At 44.9% G+C, this 14,971-nt stretch overlaps 1 protein-coding gene across 5 annotated transcripts in view; it reads right to left on the bottom strand.

The window, feature by feature from the left end:
* Positions 1-14,971, bottom strand: part of SHROOM2 (shroom family member 2) — a 982,778-nt gene that overhangs the window by 353,244 nt on the left and 614,563 nt on the right. The gene's annotated exons all lie outside the window — the stretch shown is intronic.

Genomic DNA, 14,971 nt, shown 5'->3' on the forward strand with positions numbered 1-14,971 from the left:
GCTCACCTGCTGAAGACATTGCCCACACGTATTGAATTTAGCTAGGCCTCAGAAACCATTTTGTCTAATAAAGAAGGTGTGAGCTCAGCGCACTGTAGCGCGGCCCCCACCCTCGGAGAGTTTCAATTATCCCTGTGGCTGCAGCTCCCTGGCAGATCCGCTGTGAGCCCGTTCCCACGAACAAGACGGACATGAGCTAGTGTAAGATACTAACACTCTAACATTTCACCTTCCGCAGTGTATCACTGCTCCCAGCATGACCCGGCCAGCGAGGCCTGGGTGAAAAAGAGGACTGTAAAACGGTCCTCGGATAAAAGCAAAAGTTCCCAAATATTAATGCCAAGACTACTTGCAAAGCGTGCATGTCTCCACAAAACTTCTTCTATTAAGGAAACCTGTAAAATGTATAAACATGGTAGAATGCATGCTTACATGACATTAGCAATGAAGAACCCACACCACTGCAGTTGTGTGCTAACAATAAAAGAGCGCTCCAGGGGACTATTCGTTATGTGTATCCTTGAAAAACATACACTCCATGGTCCCGCGCCATAACCGAATTAATGCTGCTAGAGTGCAAGGGAAGACGAATGTAACCATACAGAGGGCTCATGTGAAGGACGCGCAAGAATACACCTGTCATGCATGTATGTCTAAGCCCCTTATGTGCCACTACCGTCACGTACGGTGGCGAGTCATTTTCTATGTGCTCCACCAACCTCACTACTACCTCACTTACTGCAAATGTATATGCATATAACTAAATGTTGCAGTTGTTAAAACATAGTGTACAAATAATGTGCTCAGACTGGCTATATTTGAGAAACATTTAGCAAAGTTAAAATGTATGTTTTCGAGTGATCCAACTGAGTATTATAGAGTGTTCAAATGTTTTTGATGTTTTAACCTAAAGTCGGCAACACACGAGGAAGATACCTTTGTGAATATGTGCAAGGCCATTCCCCCTCCCACCCTGCGAAGACTGCCAAAAAAGAGAGCAGAGGCCCGCGCCGCGCTGCTCCACCTCCCCCAACTAGGCTGGAGCCGCTTCAAAGATTTGTAGTCCCCTCTGCAGCACCCAAGGCCACGGCCTGCCACCTGCATTATTTACAGCACAGCAGTAAACCTCCGCCTGAATACACAAATCCAAAGGCGCCCCCTCTTAAACCCCACCACCCGCCGGATCACCTTAGACTTATGGCCCCTGTACAATTAGGACACCCAATACTGTGGCAACATACAGCAGCTCATTCATAACGACTTCTAACCAGACAGAAAGACATGTACCGCCCGTCCCATGCCCTGAGACTTAGCCCCTCGACCTATGGTACCCGTCAACAGGACACTGGTAACCACGCACTGATGAATCACCATCAAACCCCTCACAAGGTGCATTCCTCCTGTGTTGCATTAACCTGTAGAATAACCTATTGAAAGATTTACTAAAGAAGATAATATTGCAATAACTGAATGACTGCGGTGTGCATGGCCTAGGGCAAATAAGTCAGGAAAAGACATTCATCTCTGACACTGGCCACAATGGCACAACAACACCGCCCGGATGAACTCAGCCGACCCGCCAGGCCCAGCCCAACCCACGAGGCCGACCAGTGACGTCCTCCAGCAAAGGCCAACCACATCGCAGCAGCGCCTATAGCTAGTCATCGCCACCCAATCCCATTGAACTTGTGCCCCTTATAGTATGTAGGTTCTGATGACGTGTTTTGTAAATATATACGCCTGTCTTTGCTATTGTCAGACAGAGCGCTCTCGGAGTTTGCAGAGTTCTTTGCATGCCCTATTCTGATTGATAAACTCCCATTTACGCTCACCCGCACTCTGTCTTGGCCTTATTCCCATTCTGGGAGAGTCCTTCATTGTCTCTCATTGCGGGGAGGATCGTGCTGGTTGGGGACGCTTGCCTTCAGTACATATACTAACAAAATGTCTTTCCTCCACCCCCCTCGATCCATACAATAAACATATATATTTGCACATTTACGTTTTGGCTACGATAGGGTTCCGGATTGACCGGCATCGTGTAGGGTTCAATCACTATCCCAGCTCTCCGTGTCCGGTGGGGTGCCACCCAGGTATGTCCTGAACAGTGTCCAAATGTCTTTCAGTCTACATGCTGTGGGTATCATTCCTATATAAGTTTCCTCGCATTCGTTGACATATGTTAGGCCTGTAAGGAACTGTTCTGTGCATGGGGCATGGCTGCTCTTCCAGTTTTGAAGAATACACTTCTTGGCTACTGCGCAGGCGACATTAAACAGTCTCCTAGTTTTTTCTGGGGTTTTTCCTATGTCGCCAAACAGGTATTTTTGACGATTGAGCTGCGCGGGGATTTGTGTCATATCTTCCAAAATATTTGCTACTTCATACCAGAACCCGGCTATCAGGGGACAGGCCCAGTACATGTGAAATGCATCCGCATGAGGGCTGAAACATTTCGGGCAATTTCCAGATATGGAATTATGAAACTTTGCCATTTTGACTGGGGTGTATTGGCGCTTGTTCAGTATTTTGAACTGAATTAGTCTTAGGCCCGCATTCAGCGAGACATTTTTGGAAAGGAGGCAATATCTGGACCATTTCCCCTCTTCTATTGTTGTACCCATGTACTTTTCCCATGAAGCCTTAATATTGTTCAACGATTTAGTGTGCATTTGCACTATATAGCATAGCTTGGACACCCCTGTACCAGTTTGTGAATACAGTGATTGGTAGCATCCGTGTTTGGCCGGTTCTACTGGGTATGTTGGCCATCGCTTCTTGAATGCCGCTTTCATATGGTTATATTGCAAAGTGACAAGTTGGTTTCTTCCTATTGTGCCTGCAAAATCTTCTGGGGTTACGAATCTGCCGTTTGGCAACATGGTTTTCATTCTAAATTCATATTCCGGGATCCAAGCCTTCTGTATGCTGGTGTTGAATGTTTGCCTAATGCCTGGGAAGTTCCATAGCGGGGCCTGTGAATCGTAGGGTGTCTATGTGGAGCCTCTTACTGATTGCGGCCCATGCTGCGATTGTACAGGATGCCGGATCAAATTTGCAATCGTCTTTGTGGGTTTTCGTGAATATTATGGATCGCAGGTCTGCTGGACGGACCGAATGTCACTCGATGGGGACATGTGGTGTTTTATCTGTGGGGTCCTGCCAGTATTTAGCGTATTGTGCCTGCGCTACCTGATAGTACAGCTCGAAATCGGGCACAGAAACCCCCCCCCCCCATTTCATAGGGTTCCACTAGTTTGTCCCATTTCAGTCTATTGACTCCTCCGTTCCATATGAACGTGGTCGCCATGGAATGTAGGTTTTCAAAGAAAGGTTTGCCTGGCCATATTGGGACATTACTGAAAACATAAAGGAGCTTGGGGAGTACCACCATTTTGAGTACCGTGACTCGCCCAGTGAGTGATATGGGAAGTCTAGCCCAAATTTGAAGTTTGGTATGGATCGTCTACAATAGGGATTCATAGTTGTCCACATATAGGGACATTTTATCTCTAGAAACCCGGATTCCCAAGTATCTAATACGACTGGGGGCCCAACCCAGGCCATGCGTGTGTGTGTAGGGCAAAATGTGGCCTGTGTCAGCGGGAAGATTTCAGACTTTGCAGTGTTTATTTTGTGTGCAGTGAAGTCTCCCATCACTGTCAGTGTGGGGGCTAGGTTCTTTTCTGGTTCTCGTATTTACAATAGCGCATCATCCGCATATTATGAGATGGATTGGAAAACACCGGCCATTCTTATGCCCCTCAGTTCTTGCACCCGCCACTGGTTCTATCGTAAGGGCGAAAAGGATGGGAGAGAAGGGGCATCTCTGCCTGGTGCCTTTATGTAAAGTGAGATTGTTGGATAGAGTGCGGTTCGGTAGGACCCTAGCTTTGGGAGTAGTCTAGAGCAATCTGACACACTGTGTAAAGTACGGGCCGAACCCAAATTTGTTATGAACTTTGAACAGGTATGCCCAGGAGACAGAGTCGACCACTTTCTCAGCGTCCAGTGATATAGCCACTGCTTGTACCTCTGGGTTAATCTGTGCCATGATACTGAATAGTCTATGCAAGTTTAAGGCAGTGGACCTTGTTGGAATAAAGCAGCATTGGTCAGGGTGTATTCAGGTGGTCATTTTGGTAGAAATCTAGTGGCGAGTACTTTTGCATAGATCTTGGCGTCGGTATTGATCAAGGAGAGGGGGCAATAGGAGGAGCGCTCATGGGCAGGGCGTCTAGGCTTTAACAGAACCGTTATGACCGCGCCTGTCATTGTGTCTGGGAGTGAGCCGGAGCTCATGGCTTCCTCCCATACTAGGGTTAGTATTGGGGTGAGTATTGTGGAGTATGCTTTGTATAGTTCTGAGCTCAGGCCGTCTGGGCCTGGAGTTTTACCAGCTGCAAATGATTTGATCGCTTCAGCAATCTCTTTACTAGTTATTTGCTGCTCGAGGGCCCAGTTATCCTCTAGCGAGAGCCTAGGGAGAGTGATCTTGTTTAGGTATTTCTTTATGTCCTCCAGCGTGCGTGTGTCATGATTTGCGTATAAATTATTGTAGTATTCAGTAAATTCAGCATTCATTTCTTCCTCCCCGTGTACAGCTATCCCAGCGCCTGTCAAAATGCTTGTGATAGGGGTATGGTTGCATTCATTCTGTAATAAGCGCGCCAAAAAATGTCCTGCCCTATTGCCCTCTCCGTATCTGCGTGCCCCGATTGGTGTGGCCATATATTGTTGTTCTTTGTTTGCTAAGTCGTTAAATATTTGGAGGTGTGCATTGATATCGACTAGAGTATGCTTATTATGTGTTGCATTATTATTCAGTTTCAAGTGTTTTCAGATATGTTTCAGTTTTGCTTAATTCAGTTCTGAAAGTCTTAAGGAGTCCGGTGGTTTTAGACATTATGTTGCCTTTCACCCATACCTTGAATGCTTCCCATATGGTGGACCATTTATCTACTGACCCTTTATTCAATTGGAAGAATTCCTCCATTTCAATATATAGTGACTCTACCACATTTGGGTCCCTTAAGATATTTGGGGGCATTCTCCACCGTTGAGCTGGTGGTTTAATGTTGTGGAGCGATACCTCAAGCAAGACCGGCTAGTGATCTGAGAGCGTGCGGGGGAGAATATCGCAGTGCTCCACTGAATTGAACAGGGGGTAGGAAATGAACCAGTAGTCAATTCTGGACTCTGTATCATGTACTGATGAGTAGAACGTGTATGGTCTGTCTGTTGGGTGTATCCCTCTCCAGGCATCCGTCAAGGCCAGTTCCACTAGGGCTTGGTGTATGATGATGGCTGATCTGGTGAGGTTGCTTTGTTTACTCGAAGACCTGTCTAATGAGACAGCAAGGATAGTGTTGAAGTCCCCTCCCCACAGCACCCATGTGTCCACTGTCGGGCCAATTTCAGCGAGGAGATGGACATAAAACTTGGGGTCATCAATTTTGCTTTTTTCAGAGGCAAACCCCAACGAGGGGTGTATTAGCGTGAGGACACCTCTGTTCTGGGATGAATATTCGGTGTAGTGTCTATTATTACCCCACTGTCGCAAGACACTTTCATTAGCTCCTCGCAAGGCGTGGGTTTCTTGGAGCATGGCAATGTGTGGGCGGTGCCTGTTTATATATGCCCCTACTCTGCTGGTTTTCGCCCTATTGTTCAGCCCACGGATATTCCAGGTAAGCATTTTAAGTTTTAACCCAGTGGGGGACTTTGTTTTCCACGCCATTTTGATGGATTCCAACAAAGCTTGGGGGGGAGGGGTCATTTCTTTGAGGGGATCAGCGTGTGATTGCATTTTTTAACGTCAAACAAACCAGTTAACCTCGTCTCCTGGTGCCCAACTGAGGCTTCCACAGGGAGTAACAGTGTTCTTAAACAACAAAACAGTTCCACATTACCTGTACCCACCCCCACTAATGCCATCAAACCCAACTTGATGATGATCCCTTGTTACAAACTACAAACTTGTGGTTTCTCCCAAGGGGGGGCTGGGAAGGACGAGTGCTGCAACGCCACTTCCCTAGTCGAGTGCGTCTCATCCAGCTCCATTCAGGGTATGGAAGCTGTGATGCCCCCTTCTGCCACTTTAACTGCGTAAATTCGGAAAAAGGATAAGATGGAGCTGCGATCAGTCAATGGACGTCTTTGGGCCTTATACTGGTTGTTGCAGGCCATTCTGATCAAGTTCGTGTCTTCCAGGAGGGAGAGGGATTGAGGCTTCCACATAGGCCAGTGCCGCTGCGGGAGATTCGAAGAAGTGCGCCCGCCCGCTGTGTTGTATCCGCAATTTTGCAGTGAACAATAGAGCATAGGGGACCTGTCTTAACCGCAGTTGACGCTTGATGGACTCATAGGATAGGATCTTTGAGTTTGGACTCCTGCTGAGAAGTCGGGGTATATATGGATGTTGTCATTACTGTATTTCAGGGGCCCCTTTTCCCTTGCCAGTCTCAAAGCTGTATCGCTGTCCCTGTAATTCAGTAGTTTGACGAGGATCGTGCGGGTAGGGGCATCCGGCTTAGGTGCTGGAGCAAGAGTGCGATGTGCCCATTCGACTAGAAATTGTGGGGAGAATGAGTCTTCTCCCAAGAGGGATTTCAGCAGGGTTTCAATTCGGGACTCCATTGGGCCTTTACAGAAGGATTCTGAGAGACCGACTATACGTATGTTGTTCCGTCTCGATCTCGACTCCAGGTCATCCCACTTGTGCCGGAGCATGTTAATTTCCCCTTTCAGGAGTGCGATGTCGTGGGTATTTTGGTGGGTTGAATCTTCGTTCGCACCGATTCTATTTTCGGTATCTGTCATCCTGGCACTTTGTCTACTCGAGCTTTGAGGGCGCCTATTGTTGAGACGATGTCATCCAACTTGACATTGATCGTCAGGAACCCATTTTGCACCGTGGTTAGAAGATGATCGAATTTTGTGTCGTCGGTAGCCGATGATCTGGTGGCTGTCGATGGGTCTGGGTCCTCGGAGGGTGTTTGTGAAGGAATCCATCGGTCCAGTCTTCCTGCTTTTGACTACGTTTTTCCCAGGCATCACAAGGGTGCGTGTTTTGATTGTCATAGTTGAAATTAAGGGTGTGAATGTCCAACTAGATTTGGGAATGTCTATGCCAAGATGCAGAGCAACGTGGGTGCCGGTTGACTAGTGGCGCGATCTCGAGGACCACTGTACCAGAGTACAGTTTTTTCTACAGACTGCAGGAACATCAATGGGGGCCACCATGGCACCCTCATATGCCAACAGCTTCATGCATACATTTGAGACAGATTTTGTACTGGATAGACATGAATGGAATAAGGATATCCGTATATGGACGAGATACATAGATGACATCTTTGGGGTTTGGAAGGGGACCAGAGAGTCTTTCGAGACATTTTTTGAATATCTTAACAACATTGACCAAAGGATACAGTTCACTAGAGAGCTCTCGTATGACACTATAACTTTCCTGGATGTCCAAGTTATTAGGAAGCAACTGACCAACTACAGTACCTCACTGTTTCGAAAAACGACGGATCGCAATAATCTCCTGCACCGTCTCAGCTTCCACCAGCCGAGCCTACTTAAGAACCTGCCATACAGTCAATTACTAAGGGTCAAAAAGATAGTGAGGGACCTTGAAGACTATAGAATGCAGCAGATGGAGATGAAAGGAACATTTCTGGCCCGTGGATACAAACAAAATGAACTGGACCTAGCATCCGACAAAGTTGATTCCTTGTCACGAGAGACTCTATTGTCAGGACAGAATCCTAAGGACAAGAGAGAGCTTAAGTCACCGGTATATGTGTCCAAGTTTTCCACGCAAAGTAATAAAATCAAGAGAACCATCATGAAACACTGGGAGATCTTTAAGAATGACGTCCGAGTACAAGTTCTATTCAGCGAGAAACCTGTCTTTGCTTACCAACGCAGTAGGAACCTCAGAGACGAACTGGTGCAAACTAAACCCACAACAAAAGAACTCATGACACAGCGTACTGGGACTTATCCTTGTCTTCATTGTGTCAACTGAAACTTTGTTATCAAAGGGAACATCATTAACCATCCAAGAACAGGGCAGAAAATTATGCTTAAAACTTTTGGCACCTGTGACAGCAGTAACGTCATCTATGGTATTAAATGCCCATGTGGGAAATTCTATGTTGGACAGTCGACACGAACAGCCAAGTTGAGGTGGGGTGAACACCGGTCCTGTATTCGTAATGCAAACACTAATTCTGCCGTGGCACGTCATTGGATGGCCAGTGAACATAACGTGTCACAGATAAGATTTGTGATTTTGGAAGTGCTAAATCAAGAATAGTTCTCATGAGGATTTATGCCAACGTTTGAACCGCAGAGAAACGTACTGGATTGACAAATCTGGCAGTTTGGTACCTAATGGACTAAAAGAGGAGATTAACTTTCACTGTTTCCTCTAAATGTTTTCTCTAATTGTATGTCGCAATCTTTTGTTTTCTCTTAGTGTATGTCGCAATCTTCTGTTTGGATCAGCACCTAGGTGCAGATGGCACCACTACACACATGACCTGAATGTTGATGGTCATTTGGAATGGGTATAACTTCTCACATACACATCGCATCCTGGAGTCTCTTCCAGGACCCAAGGTGCCGTCTTCCTGGACGACACCACTAGCAGCATTAAGGGACACGCATATATTGCATAATATAGCCACGAGTTTTGGTTTTAAGGAGTTGTTGATTGTATAATTACATTTAGGCACACAAATACTGTGCTACATTTTCTCCCGACCTGTGTTCAACGAACAACAATTACTGTTAACATTTTATTTTATTTAAATGTTTTCCCTCTGATTATCCCCATTGATTTTGATGTCCCCATTGATTAACCGGCATGGTCATTTTTGGTATTTTTCCTATTTCCATGAATTATGCATTTTTCTTTGCTTTTCATTTTTTGTGATCACTTTTTCTATAATATGCCCAGGATGTCCCATAATTATTTGTTTTCATGATTTTCAAGCCCATTGGCTTGCTTGCAGACACGGATTGTGGCTTGCGCTCTCTAGCGAGGAGCCGCGATCACATGTCACATAAAATGAGGTTGCTCGGCAACGCGCTGATGCAACAAGGACAGTCTGCTTTCGGCAGACACGGAGAGAACAGCTCTGCACCGTTTCCTTTAAGCGGCAAGGCGTTTTCCACGCTAGCCACTACTCGATGCATTACTATATGCTTGAAAAGGCTCCTTATGCACACCATCTTGTTTGCAGCCACTGCTCACCGAGCCTGGTGCTGCTGTCTGTTTTTTGAAGCTTAGAAAACGCCACTATTTACCTACACAAGGTAATGGACCATTTTCCCTTCTTAATTGGTTACTTGACACCACTTCTAACCGTGGTACTGATCTGTTTTCTGTATTTTCTTTATTTTTCCGTCATTTCCTGCCTTCTGATTCTGCATACGATACTACCGGGTATGTGCAATCTTTCACATGTTATTTTATGTAACCATTTGAATGATGACTGTTCATGTTTACATACACATGCTTTGTTGGATATGGGATTGATTATATATGGACACTATGTTATGGCTGGCACGATTTCATACATATATTATGTTTAAATGGATTAGACTTGCCCTGATGAAGGAATTGTTTTATTCCGAAATGCATTGGCACAATATAAGTCTACAGATAGAGTGACTTGTGGCAAATTCCTCCTCACTAAGGACAATATTAGTGAAAAAAAAGACACCTGCCAGAAATATAGCTTAACATCTTCATAATTCCATGCAGGATAGTCCCATTTCGTGGTCCACACACATGTGACCTGGAAGACTAGGACAGTGCCTATTCATTTGAGGCAGATGGGGATAAGCTGTTCCCATCGAACCAAAGGTGGAAAGATACAATTGCTACACAGGTTCAAAGCTGGATGTATGCTCTCAAGGTTTAGCTGATCAGAGATAGCAACATGATGGGAACATACAGCACCTTTGTGATCGTTCCCACTGCCTTGAGTAACTCCACTCAGCCTGTTAGCTGCCCAAGTCCCAAGGCTGCAAAGACACGTTCTGTCCAATCCTCAGCTACCTTTCACGTTAAGGAACACTATGTTGCAGGGGCCAATCATTTCCATGTTAGCCTGCAACTTTGTATTTGTTACATTTAGAGGTGGTCCTAGGAGGAGCCACCAAATATGGCTGCCTAATAACCAAACTAACCCCTGTGTATTATATATATAGTTTTCCTAAACTGACCAATCCCCATAACGATAGGTTTTGGAGGATGCAACTTGTTTTTGTGACGTCATGTATGGTTAAAACAGTGTGACACATTTGGAGGATGAGAACCTGTGGACTGCTATGCTGTTCTAGAATGATCCCTGTCACTTTGTTTGATAATAAAGACAGCAAACTTTGCCCTACGGTTGAGTCTTCTGTTCCTGAGGCAGGGATTTTGTTGGGGCTCAATCACCCTCTTGCTCGTAATCGGGGTAGCTGCTAAGAGTACCCTTGCCGCTCCTTCACACTATTGCTGTTTGTGTCGCAACTGTATCAGCTCACATTTCTACCAAAAGCTATAGACTGCCCTCGGCCCCAATTATCAAAAGAGGTGAGAGATGTTTACTTGTTGGACGGTGTGTGTTTCACTTGTTTGACTGGGATCGATGCAGGTTTAGTAGTAGTGGGGGTCTAAGTAGGCATTTTAGACAAAAAACAGTCCTGTACTCCTGCAGAGAATAAGTAATTTTGTCACATGGCCCATTTGGGTCTCACCCTAAGTTAATAGGGGAATCCAGACGTAGACCCTTTGCTCACTATTCTTAGAGAGGCACAGCTACACCCTACTGATGGGGTTCAACCAGACCGAAACACGTGTCTGAGGTTGCTGTTGATACTCTTGTTCAGAGGAGAATTGCCTAGCATTCTGGTGCTGGATGCCCCAGGGCAGGACAAAAACTGATATGTTTGGGATATTTCTTCTCTGTGAAAGACAGTGAGCTAAAGACTCTGGGTAAGGCTCTTTTAACCAGGACTCATGTCTGGCAGAGAGTCTCCCAGGACCCCCCTTGTTACTTACATGGCCCATGAGAACATTCTTTTCATTCATAATATAAAAGATAAAGATCTAATTGAAAAACTAATTTAAAAAAAGAAAAACTGTTTGAAGGAAGAATCTGCAGCAACTGTTTCAATCCAGGTTTTTAAAACATAAAAGCAAGTAAATAGTTTGCAGGTGCTTTCTTGTCTTTTCAACAATTCACTAAATTTGCTGAAAGAAATCCCCAACAGCTCCTTTGCTGAACAGGTTTTGAAAACAGTTTATTTACTGTACTTGAACTGCTTACATTTTTAAAGATTTCTAATGATTTTGCAAAATGTAGGGCCCAATTGAAGGAAATTGCCAAAAGCAAAAAGCCCAATGTCACAGCTCTTTTTTATTACTGTGTGTAGTTTAAAGAACAATTTGCATAGAATTATGACTGTTCCGTTACAGCATGGTGAGGTGTTGACACTCTTTGTATACATTTTATGCAGAGTACGCCGTGCAAGCATTGACATGTTAGTGCTTATCTATATTTATAAAAGTGAACATTTGTGGGTTTGTGGCTTGGTGAAAATGTGCACAGTTACCTGTTGGGACTTGGTTACATGACATTTGGAAACATCCCCACCCGTACCCCTGGATTTCAGCAAAAGTCAAAATTAGTTTGAGGGTTTGTGGCTTGGCGAAGCGTTGTTCCTTATACAATTCCCCACTGTTTCACCAATCTGCACCACATTTTGCAAAGTTACCTGTTAGGACTTTTCAGACATTACTGGCTACATAACATGTGGACACACCACACCGTTGCCCGGATTTCAGCACTTTCACAAATGAGATGGTTGCCTGAAATCGGCGAAACATCAATGTGGTCGTAGAAGGACTGGTCCTCAACCCTAGAATGCACGGTTTCTGGGACATTTGCACCGCAACGCACTGCAACGAACTGCACCATGCCACGGTAAGGAAACAGGTTGGGAGAGAGCACACTAGGTCCCAGTTTGCAGCAGCAGACCAACTCTTGCCTCCGTGTGGTGGAAGTGTACCGAAAAAAGTAGTGGAACTGTGGTCTCAGGAGAGGGTAGTAATTAAACTACACTGAGAATGGTCATCTGTGGCTGGCTGACAGACCTGGAGCAGACATTGGGGGGAGGGGAGGCAAGCAATGATTGAAGTGGGCAGGAACTGTCCGGAGCAGTGTTCAACTGTGTTTCTGCTTTTCAGTTTACCATTCCTCTACTTTTTACAGCCATTTTCACCATTCTATATACAGGTTTTGTCCATTCATGTCCCTGTGCAAGTGTAAAGTTGTAATAGGAGCCTCAGTTACTAGTCACTTAGACTATTACAATGCCCCAGTCGCAACAACTTGTTTCATGTTGCACTATGCTTTTGCCTACTCTCTCCCCTGTCATACCACAGTTCCGCTACTTTTTTCGTAACACTTCTACCACTGCTCCAGGAGGGACATGAGTGGTGTCTGCAGAAGTCAGTATAATCTTTTGGAATGCAGAGTGCGAGATGCGTGAATGGTGTTTTTGAGGGTGCCAGCAGTGTGGCCGATGAGACCCTAATCTTGGGGAATGGATGGTTACGTTGGGTGTTGCCTTCAATCGATTCACTTATTCTACTGTGACCGCAACATAAGAAGCATAAAAAAACATGTGTAGTTTTCTAATCTACTGATTCTTTTCAGTGACTTAACCAATATAATTTCTCACATGTGTATGTCTAAAACCTACAACAACAATGTAGTCTTTCAACCCACTTTGTATATGTGTATATATATGTACAAAAGAAAAGGGTGAAATTACATTGCTAAAGGAATTTGAGAAATTGCAGAAAAAGGAAGTCAGTAAGTGTTGGGAGGAGCGCACTCTGCAGAACTACATAGATGTAGAGAGAATCCCTAGAGGCCTACGAATCATAACACCATTGTTTGTTGAGCAAGACCCGCATATGCTGGAGGAATGGGGCACAGCCACGAGCATATGTCCAAAAATATTTCTGAAGATACTTGACAAATACGCTGGCAGTGACCGCAAAATGATAGTGAGTAAAATGACGGAGATGGAAGAGAAACTCGTGGCATTGGACCCGAGTGAGGAAGGACTGAAATTGAAAAATAATATCGAAGTCAATCTAAAAGCTTTAGAAGAAGAAATCAAACAGAGGAAATAATGGAAATTTCTAAGAGACAAGGAGGATTATGAGAACGGCCGAGTATTTACCTTCGCTCGCAGGTTTGATCATTTAAGAACACACATCAAAACCGTCTCTGCCATAGTACCCCGCAACGAGTGAGGCACCTTCCACCTCAGAATTTGACATTACTGGTAGCAAGAATGACGAACCAACTGTGCGATTAGATTTTTTTAGAAGAAATGTGCCTGTTATGCGAAGATGGGAGGATAGGCAAACATGCAAGAGGGGGGAAACAAGGTTCCTGGAAAAGGAAGGGACAGATGGGCAGGAAACTCGAATACCTCAACAAGGTCTCTGCACTCTGGCAAGTAGATGAATTTGCACTAAACAAAGAAACATGAAAATATGTGTGATTAATCTATCAGATCACATACTTACTGACGACCAACAGCAAGTCCTCGGTTGGGGTCTTCCGCCAGTCTTGACTATGTTCAAACCCGCATCGGCCTCGACCATTTTGTCCGTAAAACACAGCTAAAAAGGTTTTTTGCCACAAATACATATTCCAAACCAACACCATCAGTGCAACAAGGCAAGACTAACATTGCGATGGAGGATCTTGACACATTAAAAGCACTAGTCCATCTACAAAAGGACTGCCATATTGATCTAGAAGAATCAGTAATTGATCTTGGTCAGATGGGCATAAATGTCGAGTGATACAAAAAACATAGCTTAAAGAACAAATTTAAATTGAATCCCCCCATCTGTACCAGGCAGCATGATTGAAGTCTTTCAGAGTCTGGTCATCGAAGATCTCAAAGCCATCAGAGCAAAAGCCAATAAGAGTTGGAGATCCAATCTTTCATATAAAAATAGGAAAGCCCTTCACTGGGCCGGCTGACACAGTGTATCATCAAGCCCTCAGATAAAGGGCACAGCATCGTCATTGTCAACAGGAGGGATTACATTTGCGAAGCAGACAGACAGCTGAATAACAAGACCTGCTATGAGATACTCCAGTTTAACCCCATTAAAGAACTGGAAATGAAAGTGCACACATTTCTCAAAGACTGGCAACTAAACGTTATCTTGGAAGAGGATGACTGTAGGTTTCCGTTTAAAAACCATTCCACAGTTCTCACCATATACTTCCTTCCCAAAGTCCATAAGAATATTCACAGACCACCAGGTAGACCCATTATCACGCAGGGGGATGAAGGGAAGGTTTTATGGCAGAAAGGGGACTTTGAAGTAGGAGTACAATAGCCACTATGGTGAGAAACGTTCTTACGCCTACGTCCCTATCCCCTTTCCTCCATACTAATGGGAGATTTTGTAGCATGAGAAACTCACAGGAAGAGTCTGTCTACTTGGAAGCAAACAAGTTTTGTAAGACTGCTTGTGCCATCAGCCCTAAAACTGGTATCCAGACAATAGTGTTTATAAAAGGCTGATGATGTTGACCGCGTGGCAGCCCTGCTGATGATGTCCCACGGGGCATTCCTCTGGAAAGCCACCACAGTGGCCTTTGCCCTCACTGTGTATGCATGTATAGCCCTTGGGTGGAGTCAGCTTATGAGAGGAATAGCAATAGTTAATGGCAGACACAAGGCACAAAGCTATGGTGGCCTTCGATGCTTGACTGCCTGGAATGTGTCCCCCAAAGGTGAAAAAGAGCATCAGATTTTCGGATCCGTTTGGTCCTGTGAAGGTAAGATTTAAGGTTCCTACAGCCAGCTAAAGTGTGAGAGGTAGAGTCCACAGAGGACGGTAGTTCCATAAAAAACA

This window comes from Ambystoma mexicanum, chromosome 7q (assembly GCF_040938575.1).
Source record: "Ambystoma mexicanum isolate Mex_15411 chromosome 7q, UKY_AmexF1_1, whole genome shotgun sequence".
Taxonomy (NCBI): Eukaryota; Metazoa; Chordata; class Amphibia; order Caudata; family Ambystomatidae; genus Ambystoma; species Ambystoma mexicanum.